This window comes from Ceratotherium simum, chromosome 5 (genome assembly GCF_057802395.1).
Source record: "Ceratotherium simum simum isolate JZ-2026a chromosome 5, ASM5780239v1, whole genome shotgun sequence".
NCBI lineage: Eukaryota > Metazoa > Chordata > Mammalia > Perissodactyla > Rhinocerotidae > Ceratotherium > Ceratotherium simum.
Genome location: NC_141904.1, coordinates 59023273 through 59035763, shown reverse-complemented (window position 1 = coordinate 59035763; position 12491 = coordinate 59023273). Strand labels below are relative to the sequence as shown.

At 37.3% G+C, this 12491-nt stretch overlaps 1 protein-coding gene across 11 annotated transcripts in view; it reads left to right on the top strand.

Annotated features, from left to right (window-relative positions):
* CFAP20DC (CFAP20 domain containing) overlaps positions 1-12491 on the top strand; it is a 225505-nt gene that overhangs the window by 18368 nt on the left and 194646 nt on the right. Inside the window, exon 2 of one of the 11 annotated variants that reach the window (XM_087431263.1) lies at positions 11434-11666. The exons of the other annotated variants lie outside the window; for them this stretch is intronic. The gene's annotated coding sequence lies outside the window, so the exon portion shown is untranslated. The remainder of the gene's footprint in view (positions 1-11433; positions 11667-12491) is intronic. 11 annotated transcript variants of the gene reach the window in all.

Below are 12491 nucleotides of genomic sequence, written 5' to 3'. Positions count from 1 at the left end.
ACTTGCTTATTTCTTAGTATTAGTTGCAGTTTTCATTTCCATAGTATTTTAGTTTACCTGTGTCTCACTGTTTGACCTGAAGTTAAATGATTTAATAAACAACAGATTTTTAAGAGTTCTTTCATTTTGTGGTCTCTGTATCATCATGGCAGTGGGAAGCCAATGGCTCCCCTGTGTGGGTGGTTAGGTGTTTCAGAGCCTAGAGGTAGACATCTGGTGTACGGGAGGAACACCATGAACCTGAGCTCTTGGAAAAGAACCAATTGCATCTTGAAATAAAAATCCATTTCACTATATTTGATACTGCCAATCACACTAAATGATTTTGAAATATTACATTTTTTGACAGGAATTGTATTAATTTTACTGAATATTGTTGAGCTGCATTAATTCCTTTCTCTATCCTGATTTTGTCATTATCTCAATGAATTCTGAGAGACATTTTGTACTGTTAATGCCTCTAGTGAATTGACATTATTTTTCTCCCAGCTCAGCTAGTGCTTTCTCAATATATAAGATGAAAACATTGTGAAAGCTGGTGGTGGGCATCATGTGCTATTTGGAGAGGTTGGGATGCTTAGCCTGCACATCCTAGGGAATATTATTGCCAGAAAGTTTCACATGTTGAATCCTTAGCTGTTTGGAGTACTGCTTTCATTTGGAATCTGATAAGATAAATTCTTAACAAGAGAGAGGCCCCTAAAAAGGTCTCTAGTCCTTACAAATTTTAACTGATCCTTTGTGATCTCTTCCTTGCAATATTCTAAATTTGAAGTTATATCTGAGTAGAGTTTAATGATTTTAACCTAGAATTCAATCTAGGATTTATGGTGCTCATTCCAGAGTTTTTGACTTATCCTTTTGTTCTATCCCCTCATTATATGCCCTTGAGCCAGACACTTAAATTCTGTCTCAGTTTCCTCTTCAGTAAATGGTAATTCGAACTTTTTTCTTTTATTTTAATTGCCAGTGTTAATCACTGATACTGGTTTTTTCCTAAGAGTTATGGAGGGTTAGGTCCATGTGGCTCTCAAAGCTTTTTTTCCCATTTCTTTAAAATGGAAAGTTGAAGCCTATCTATCCTATAAAACAAAGCTTTTACCTTTAATTTAATGAAAGGTACTCTTATATCACCTTTTCTGTATGTTGCTAGGGAGCTAGACAAAGAGGTCAGGAGAGAACTCTAACAGAAGTTTCAGGTCCTTCTTCCCTATTGAATTTTGCTTCTATCTTCCCTTCTTCAGTGACGTTGGAGACAGTAGACTCCTTTGAAACTCTAAACCAAGTAAAATGAATATGGCCTCACAGCTGCAGACTTGTTTTTTTCATGTCATCGTCTTCCTCAACCACTTTAAAGCCACCAGAGTTAAGAGAATACCTAAATTTGATATCTTTAGGTCAGAATGACATTAGTGAGAGCTTTTGAGATTGGATCCATTTAACCAAGCACAACTCTTCCTGTGGAAAATTTACTTTCTTATCTTTTTGGTCATTTTGATGCCTTCCTTTGAAGAAAATAGTGGTTGCTACACAGCTCTTAAGTTATTTGTAAAAAAAGATGTATCCAAGTGTAAAGCATTATATCATCCAAAGAAATCTTTTATGTTACTGGGTGAATACATGTCTAAACGATGTGTTTAGAACTGGGTGAAAATGGCCAGTGGTTGCTCTTTTTTAAACCAGAAGTATTGTGTACTAAAGTGGTAGTGACATTGCAGGTTTCATTAATATTTTGAATGCATCTCATGGCTAATTCCAACTTCTATTTTTTCTTTTTAAAATCATCAGTATTTAAATCTCATTATTTTAATTATATCCAATTAAATGTACCTGCATAATCAGTATATTTTGTTACATGCATTAGTAAAGAGAGCACTTTAAGATACTTTGCATACTGGCTTTCATAATATATTAAATTTGCATGCCTTAAAATAGGTTTTATGTGGAGTTTTAGATAACACATGTGAAAGGTATATAAATCTGATGCCATATTCTTTATCTATTAAATAAATGTTCTTTGAGAAATCTTTTCTTCCTGATTCTTAGTTTGGATCATTTTACTTTTCCAAATAATTTTTACAATACTCTTTAGAAAACCTAGATACATGCTGAAAGCTAAAATAAAGTACTAGCAAAAGAAGAATTGCACATATGCAAATATTTAGATGTGTTCTTACTCTGTAAAATCATGATAAAAAGCCATACATTTGTTAAAGCACCTGTACAATTAAATGATTGCCATATCCATTATCAGGGCACAATTCAGGGTTCTGTGATGGGTCAGATTATAGGCCTGGGAGTCACTGGCTCTGCCATTTATTAGCTTGATGACCCTGGGAAAGTTGCTGAACCCCTTGTGTGTCACTTCCTCATCTGTTCCGTGGGGATGATATTTATACCTATTTATTGAGTAATTATGAGGATTACATTGGATAATGCCAAATAGTAACTGTACAGTAAATATTAATTTATAATTTTTACATCTGTAAGCATAGATAAGGGTGCAGGGATATTTAATTTTTAAATTGCTCTTCTGAAACATTTTGAGACAAGTTGGGCATGTTTATTTTCTCTGTGAAACTTTCATGGTACTCATCCCTGAAGAGAGGTGGAAAAGTGGCTTTTCCTTGGGAGCCTGCTTAACTAATGACTAATGCAGGTTCTCTATCTGGGAGGAAGTGATCAACATAAACGTGAGAAGAGAAGTGACTCCCATCATTGGAGTATGGATGCTAGCGATTTATTTAAAAGACAACTGTAGGAACTCCTGGCATCAGAATCTTGGTATGAAGGCAGTTACAGGTGACCAGGCCAAATGCAGAACCACAGATAGAGAGGAATGTTCATCTGTGAAGAAACAGGACCTTGGAAAAATAGAGAAAACAGGTAGACTTCCAATGACTAAAGGCATAGGAAACAGGCCTTGGCTGTTTCCCACTGCCTGTGTTCTCCTTCACTAACAGGGATGGTTGAGGATGACTCACAGCAAATCGAAGATCTTCCAAATGCTCTCCCTTCTTTGATATGGCAGAGTCAGGAGGATGTTTCTTCAATGCCGTTGATATGTAGCTCACTTTTTGTTGTCAGGAGAAATATTTCCTCTGGTTTGGTTCTCCTTCCCTCTCACTGTATTTTATTTTTATTCTGGCAGTTAATTATTTTAATTATTCAAAATGAAAATAATTTTAAACATCTACAAAATAGAATATAATATGCATGTTATGGGACCTATATAGTCCCCAATTATAAAATTCATAATAATTTAGGACATTTTCATTAGTGGAGCATTCTAGAACTATTTAATATGCAGGAAAAATTCCTTGTTAGCAATTAAAATATATCATGGAACTTTATAAAATCATTTGGCTTTGATTAAGTTGGCCAGTAATAAATATAAGGAGAAGGAAGGGTGGTGTCTCTAGCATGCCTGACTTTTGTAACTTTTTTCCATAAATTGGAGAGTTTCTTATTTGGATGTACAAATATTTTAGATCTTTATTTGGACTCACAGAAATGACTTTGGTGAAATCAAATATATATAGTAACTCACAAAGATATCTTATGATAGCACTTATATGTAAGTTGTTATGGCATTTATCCCATAATGGTCTTATTTATGCATCTCCACAACCAGCTCTCCACCCTAATTAGACCATGAGATCTTCAGGGGCCAACACATTTGGATCCTGATGAGGCTATCACTGAACTTTGAATTTCTAAGACTCATGTGTAAAAGACATTGCCCAGATGTTACATTAGGCAGCGGCAAAGTTAATTGGACTTTAGGTTGTTTACAGAGACCTAACATAGTAGCTGGCACATAGCGCATGATCAGTAAATGTTCATTTCCTTCTTTTAGCGATTTCTAATTCCTTGCATTGTTAGACTCCTTTACATTGGTTTCAGTGTGATATGGTATACTTCTTTTGGGGGAAGAAGTGAAGATATGGATGGTTTAAAATTGGTAAGATGGTGATACTCACATTTAGAATTTCCATTCATAGAAATGAAGTTTTGGAGCTAGTGGAAAGAACATTCAAAATGATCTAAACCATTAGTTTTTATACAGTTCTGAGTCACTTCTGTTACTTTGAACAGAACAGTCTGTCCTCCCGTTTTTCAATCTCGTACATATTTTGGGATGAAAATGTTTATGTGTTTTGTATGAACAGAGGATGCCATTGCTCCCTCAAATGTTGAAATCCACTGATATGGTTCTACCTTCTCTTTAAAACTGGATAGTAATAACATAGTCAAATAAAGCTCACATTGCAAATTTCATCTACATTTAAGTTCTCTGTTGCCAGGAACTCTGCATCTGCTTTTACTTTTTTAATGATCAGTATTTGGATTTTAAGTTTTAGATTTTGGTCTTAGGCAGTCTAGGGCCGTGGGAAAAACCATCCGATTTGCTATAGCCCAAGCTTCTTTATCCAAATGCACCACAAGGTTGGTGGTCCCTGGGCACCCTAGGCTTTTCTGGATCTTTTCTCAGACACCTCTCCTTCCATACCTCTCATTCTGCTTCTTCTCCTTGCCATAGACACCATGGTTGCTCCACAACCCACAGGCTCTTATGCCTTTGGTTTAAGTTTTCATCCAACCTAATCCCATCTCTCCACCTTTTGAAACCCTAGTTATTTTTTAAGGTCACACTCAAATGCATATCCTTTGTGAATCCTTCCCATGTCCTCCAGTTGCAGTAAGTCTCTCCTTTCTCAGTGTTCCCATACTTGTGTACATGATTACTTTGAAGGTAAGGATGTCATATTCATCATCGTGATCCCCACGGCACTAAGAAGAGTTCTGTGTGCATGGTGGGTCCTCAGTAGTACTCGCTATATTGTACTGTACTGAAATGTGTTGATATACTGTCGAAGTGGTTCTTTGATTAGAAAAAGATAGGAAAAGAAACAAGAATTAGAGTAAGAAGCAGGTGAACAGGGTTAGGAAAGTATCTGGCTTTCCTTTTTTCAATGCTTAGTTCCTGGAAAACTAGTGACTGAGCCTTAATTTAACCTTTTATTTGCCCTGCCAAGTATAAAGTGCATTTCTCTTATCCACACCTCTACTGGCAGGATGGTAACTATTGCAGAGTGAGGAAAGGCAGGAGAACTTAAGTAAGGAGAAATAAATTCTCTTGACTGTTCTCAAAATGGTTATGTGGGTAGGAGTATATGCAAATAAATTTTTTAAGACCCGGACTAAAGCTAAGGAACACCACACTCTTAGATGAAAACTCTGATTATAAGCCCGTAATAGAACTCCCAAAGAACTTTAATTAAAACCAAGTCTGCCCTTTTTTATTGGAACACATTAGTGATCTTACATTTTGTATCTATTTCCTACTTAAAAAGCTATTACAATAAACTGTTTGAAACAATGACAGTGAGATGAAGTTCTCAGTATAGTTGGAGGTTGGTTGCATTTGTTAACAGTAAATAGGAACAGCTGTTCTGTTTCATATACATAGGTATTTACCATTCCCTTTTTTCTAAGGTTAAATGCCATTGATTTATAACTTGGAAAATAAAATATCTTCTACCGTTATTAAAATCATATATGATTATTGGTATACCATAAACATAGTGATTTGTAATAAATATACAGATTGACTATATTTTAGAAATTGATATGTTGGCATAAAATTTTAAAATATTTTAGCAGCTCAAGTCTCTATTATTAAAGGGAATTTACAAGTCTTATCCAACTCCCTATTTTTTTTATAGAAAAAACCCTTAGATCCAGAAAAGGGATGTGACATTCCTCAGGACACAAAGTTTCTTGGAGGCAAAGCCAACACTAAAATCCAGAACTCATGACTCTCTAGCATCTTTTCTTGATATCTTTGCTGCCTTTTAGTGCTTGAGTTGGAAAAAGGTGAATATGTAGTATAATTTTATAATCATGGTTTCTGACACTTTTTAAAAGTGAAGCTATTTCTGCAAGTACTTTGGACTCTCAGTTGCAGAAAGTTAATTCTGTTACTGTAATCCAGATTTCTACTTCTCCCCTCCCCTTGCCCTCTAAAATTCTCCGGAAATAAGTTAAATTCTTTCTTTGGGTCAGGATTAGCAAGGTAAAATACACTTGCTTTTTTTAAGGATCATTTGGTTGTTAGGGACAGAAATCTCATTAAATTATGGAAAATCAAAAGATAAGTATTGGAAGAACGTGGAGAGATCTTATGGAACCTAACAGCAAAAGTTGATACAGGCCTCTTGGGAGGTGATGGTTGTCAGCAGCTTCTCTCTCTCTCTGGCAGCTCCTCTCTCTTCTCTCAATCTGTTTGTAAGGCTGCTGTGTGCTTGTGTTTCATCCTGTGGACCAGCTTTCTCTGACTGCCTGTCACTGTGCATGTGGGCAAATATGGCTATCAGTGCATCCCTCTATGGCCCTTCAACTCCAATACTCTTCACTCTCTGACCGGGTTCAGTCTGTGTATCTTCTAGTTCAAAGATTTGAAAGAATAATCAGAATTTGTCCTTGGCCAATTATCAGCTTGAAGCCAACTGCTCCATCTTTGGTTTCAGTTTCGGAGGTGGGAAGCTGGAGCAGATTCCCTGAGAAGAGGGTGTGGGCAGGGCGAGAGATGGACTGGTAGACCCACTGCACTGTTCTTTGAGTGTAGATACTTGCCAGTCAACTTATAACCTCTTTCTTTCTCACTCACCTGCCAGTGACATGATATTCCTGAGCCCCTCTAGTGATATTTAGGGATAAATGATAGCCAGAATTTTTTTTATTAAAGTCACATCTACTTTGATGCCACTCTTGTCCTAGGACATGTACTTCATTTACCTGGAATCCTAAGGTTATCTCAGTGGTACTGTGTAAACTGTCTTAGTTAATCAGGGTAGGCTGTGCTTCGTGCACTCAAGGACAAAGCCACAGTTTTTTAGTGCTTCTCAAGCTAAATAATAACACTGATGAGAATGGTAAGGTTTACTGAACGTCTACAATATGTTAGGCTTGTTTCATACTGTATTTACCAGGTTTGCTAAGGTGGCTTCCCACAGGTGCCTGTATTTCTGTCTCACATTGCCTGAGAGCTGCAGGTGAGCTGCAGCTCTGCTTTAGCTATGGGTCAGCGATGTGTCCGTTCTGTGTCTTGTTGTTCCAGAACCTGGGTCGAACAAACAGCCCTTCTCTGGGACATGCTGTTCATGAGGCAGGGGCAGAAGAGCAAGCGTCTGAGCAGAACCACACAACTCAATTTAAAATTTCAGCTCAGATATGTGTGGCACATGTCACTTCTTCTTACATCCGTTGGCCAGCCCAAGTCATACAGCCAAGCCTAGAGTCAGTGGGGTGGGGGTGTATAAACCTCCTACGTAAAAGGGGGATAGTGAATAATTGTGAACAATGATAATATACACAAACACATAACATGCATTATCTCATTTATCACAGCAGTCTCAAATGAGGATATCGTCACCATCGTACAATTTTTAGTTTAACAATTATATATTGAGCACCTACCATGTCCTAGACACTGTGCTCTTGAGTTAATAAGGATCACCTGGGGACCCTCACTATCCTTTGTCTTGTATTTTAACAATATGGATTTTTTTTTTTTTTTAATGTCATGACTATTGGATATACTCATATTTTGTTGTAAAACAGTGGTTCTCAAATTTTTTGGTCTCAGGACTCCTTTACACTCTTAAAAATTATTGAATACCCCAAAGAACTTTTGTTTATGTGGGTTATATATGTCAGTATTTACCATATTAGAAATTAAAACTGAATAATTTAAAAGGTATTTATTATTTAGAAATAATAACCCATTACATGTTAGCACAAGTAATTGTAAATAACTATAGCATAAAATATATTTTCCAAAGCGAAAAAATACAGCAAAGGATAGCATTGTTTTACATTTTGGCAAATCTCTTCAATATCTGGCTAAATAGAAGACAGGTGTATTCTCATATCTGCTTCTGCATTCAATCTCTTATGATATAATACATCATGTCACCTCTGGAAAACTCCACTGTGTATTGTGACAGAATGAGAGTGAAAGGATAAATAACGTCTTAGTATTGTTCTGAAAATAGTTTTGACCTCACAGAGCCCCTGAAAGGGTCTTGGAGACCCTCAAGGATCCTTTAACCACACTTTGAGAACTGCTATTCTAAAGTATATTCTGAAAGCAAATACATAACTTCCTCAGTGCATTTTCCTGGAGCATCACCTTTCTGTCAATCTATTTTATAAGTTAGGTAACTTTATTAGGTAGGCTAACTGCTATAACAGATAATCCCCCAAATCTCAGTGGTTGAACACAGTAAAGATTCTTTTTTGTTCATATCATAATCCAGTTCAGGTCAGTGTAGGGGCTCTGCGCCCCCACCCCTTCTCCCCCTACCCCCTGCAGGCTAGGGACCTAGGCTCCTTCCATCTTCCATCTAGGGCCTTGGAGTCCTCTACTGGATCCTCCGTATTGGTCATCAGACAAAGAAGGAGAAAGCCTAGAGAATCACATGGGAGGACATTTGAGGTCATAGTTCTGTGGCCAGAACTCATGTACCACCCATAACAGCGTTGGAGGCTGGCTGTGTGCCCAGAAGTAAAGGAAACAACTGAGTTGGGCCAAGACAAAGCATCCTCTACCAGAATAATCAACTAAGGTTCTAATAAAAAAGTTAAAAGAAAACTTTATGATTTGTTGTCAGCTTTTTTGCACTTATGAAATTTAAGTGGTACATAGTGCAAAATAGTAATACCTCCTGCTTTGAGAAAAGTTGTAGGGACGTGCAATCTAAAATTAATTTTAAAGTATTTTTAACTTTTTATTTTGAAATAATTTCAAACTTAAAGCAAAGTTAAAAATAAAATTGTGTATGTACACACACACAGATATGTATATACACAATTTTTTCCCAAACTATTTGAGAGTAAGATGCAGACCTCATACCCCTTTACTGAATACTTCAGTGTGTGTCTACTAAGAACAAAGACATTCATTTACATAACCACAGTACAATTTTCAAAATCAGGACATTCGACATTGATGCAATACTATTATCTATGGTATAGATCTACTGTCCTTTATAGCACAATTATGTTTTTGGTCTAGGATTACACATTGCATTTAGTTTTCGTGTGTCTTTAGTCTCCATTAATTTGATGGTTCCTCAGCCTTTCTGTGTCTTTCACATCAATTACTTTTCTGAAAATTGCAGGCTAGTTATTTTATAGAATGCCCCTTAATTGAGTTTGTTTGGTGTTTTCCTTGTGATTAGATTCAGTTTATATGTTTTTGGCAGAAATACTATGAAAGATGTTGTATCCTTCTCAGTGCAGTTTATCAGAAGGCATATGATGTCAATATACAGGAGATGTTAACTTTGATCACTTAGTTAAAGAGATGTCTGCCAGATTTCCTCATGGTAAAGTTACTATTTTCCTCTTTAAAATTAATGAGTCATTTGTGGGGACATACTTTGATACTATGTAAATATCTGGGTCCTCATCAAGCTTTCATTCACTGGTTTAGCGTGATGATTCCTTTTTTTTTTTTTGGCTTATGGATTTTTTTTTTTTTTTTTTTTTTTTGGTGAGGAAGATCAGCCCTGAGGTAACATCCGTGCTAATCCTCCCTTTTTTTGCTGAGGAAGACCGGCTCTGAGCTAACATCTATTGCCAATCCTCCTCCTTTTTTTTTTTTTCTCCCAAAGCCCCAGTAGATAGTTGTATGTCACAGTTGTACATCCTTCCAGCTGCTGTATGTGGGACGTGGCCTCAGCATGGCCGGAGAAGCGGTGCATCGGTGCGCGCCTGGGACCCAAACCCCGGGCCGCCAGCAGCGGAGCGCGCGCACCCAACTGCCAAGCCACGGGGCCGGCCCTGGCTTATGGATTTTTAAAATTTTTTTATTGAGGTAACATTGGTTTATAACATTATATAAATTTCAGGTGTATGTGATATTTCGATTTCTGAATAGACTACACTGTCTTCACCACCAAAAGTCTAGTTGCCATCTGTCACCATACAAATGTGCCCTTTTACCCACTTTGCCCTCCCCACAGCCACCTTCCCCTCTGGTAATCACCAGTTTATTCTCTATATCTATGTGTTTGTTGTTGCTTTTTTATCTTCCACATATGAGTGAAATCATATGGTATTTGGCTTCCTCCATCTGACTTGTTTTGTTTAGCATAATACTCTCGAGGTCCCTCCTTGTTGTCACAAATGGCAAGATTCCATCTTTTTTTTATAGCTGAGTAGTATTCCATTGTAAATATATACCACATCTCCTTTATCCATTCATCCATTGATGGGCACTTAGGTTGTTTACAAGTCTTGGCTATTGTGAATAATGCTGCAGTGAACATGAGGGTGCGTATGTCTTTTCGAATTAGTGTTTTCATGTTTCATATATGATTTGCAAATGTCTTATCCCACTTGGTAGGTTGTCTTTTTGTTTTGTTGATGATTTCTTTTGCCTTGCAGAAGCTTTTTAGTTTGATGTAGTCCCATTTGTTTATTTTTTCTTTTGTTTCCCTTACCTGAGGAGACATATTCAGAAAGATACTGCCAAGGCCGATGTCAGAGAGCTTACTGCCTATGTATTCTTCTAGGTGTTTTATGGTTTCAGGTCTTAGATTCAAGTCTTTAAGCCATCTTGAGTTAATTTTGTGTATGGTGTAAGATAGTGGCCTACTTTCATTGTTTTGTGTGTGACTGTCCAGTTTTCCAAATACCTTTTATTGAAGAGACTTTCCTTTCTCCGTTGTATGTTCTTGGCTCCTTTGTCAAAAATTTAGCTGTCTGTAAATATGTGGGTTTATTTCTGGGCTCTCAGTTCTGTTCCATTGATCTGTGTGTCAGTACCATACTGTTTTGATTACTTAGCTTTGTAGTATACTTTGAAATCAGGGAGTGTGATGCCTCCAGCTTTGTTCTTTTTTCTCAGGATTGCTTTAGCTATTCAAGGTCTTTTATTGTTCCATGTAAATTTTAGGATTCTTTGTTCTATTTCCATGAAAAATGTCATTGGGACTTTGATAGGGATTGCATTGAATCTGTAGATTACTTTACATAGTATGGACATTTTAACTATGTTAATTCTTCCAGTTATTCTTCCAATTCTGAGCACGGAATATCTTTCCATTTCTTTGTGTCTAGCAGAATGATTCTTGCCTGAACCAATTATTACTATAATGTTTCAAAATAAAATGAATTTTAAAGTTATTTTCCAATTACACATATAAGAAACAAGGGTGGTAGACATTTGTTGGTTCTCTGCCTGCTTTGCCACACTTTCTTTTTCCTAAAATTGTCTGAGTTTTGTTTGACTAGTTCCCCCTGCCTAATGGAAGCCTCTGTACTTCTAGTAAAACTGATCACAACATAGCCCCTGGTGTGGGCTTTGATTGATAGGTCAGTTAGCACATTCCATCCGTCTAATCACGTTTATTTTTTTAGGAGTGAGAATCTGATCTACTCTGGCCCAATCAGAGTGAATTTTAAGGCTCTTGTTTGGGATGATGGACTAGGAGGACTGTTTGCATCTGGCAGTCATCGCGTGACCGTGAGGATAAAGCTGACCCAGGTGGCAGAAGAGGAGAAATAGAAAGAAATTGGGTCATTGATGACTGTTTTGAGCTATTAAATCAGTCAACTCTGAAGCCTGCCCTACCTCTGTGGTTTCCAATTATGTGAGTTAATACATTTCATTTATTAAGTGAGCTAGCTTGAAGTGGGTTTTCTGTTAACTTTTGACATAAGGAGTTCTGATATTCCTAGTAATAAATATATAGTAATAGCTATTTTACCTGATATTAAAAAAATGTTAAGAAGGATATATGTATAAAACTTTTTTCAACATCCAACAAAAAGAAATGGGTGTAAGGGTTTTTTGTTTGTTTCCTCACCAGCTTGGTGATAGAACCCTGGAATAGGCTACTAAGGAAGGTTAAGGGATCAGATTCGGCCATGAGTATCCCATGTACCAAAGGGCACATGAGTTAATTTTAGTGGTAAAGTTGTTACAGTTGTGGAGAGGGGCTAGATTCATATGGACTCACTTCAGTTAACCAAACCACTTGAGTGAATTAAAACACAGTGGGGGCATCAAACGCCAAGTATGTTGAGGTGTCACGTGGAGCCCAAGGACAGTAATGCAGCTGGGTGTGGACGCCAGCACCGGACAGCCTCAAGCACCCTCTCTCTCTCTCCTCAGCCTTTCTGTGTTTCTGCTTCATTACCAATTCTACCAGGCAGTCTCAAAATACCTAGAGAGAGAGTATGATGGTGTTATTTTGGGTCAGGCATTCACCCCTGTTCAGTTCAGTTGTGCTCGTTGGTATAAAAATGGTTTCAGAAGACCTAGTCGTGAGGGTACGGAGAAGATTGCAAGGGGTGACTCAGAAAGAGACTCCAGGGTTGGCTGCTAGAGAAACATGTGTGGATGCCACAGCCAGCTGAGGGCATAAATGTAAGCAGGAAAAAGTGGTCTGTGATGCCTTTCTTCTTCCCTCTCA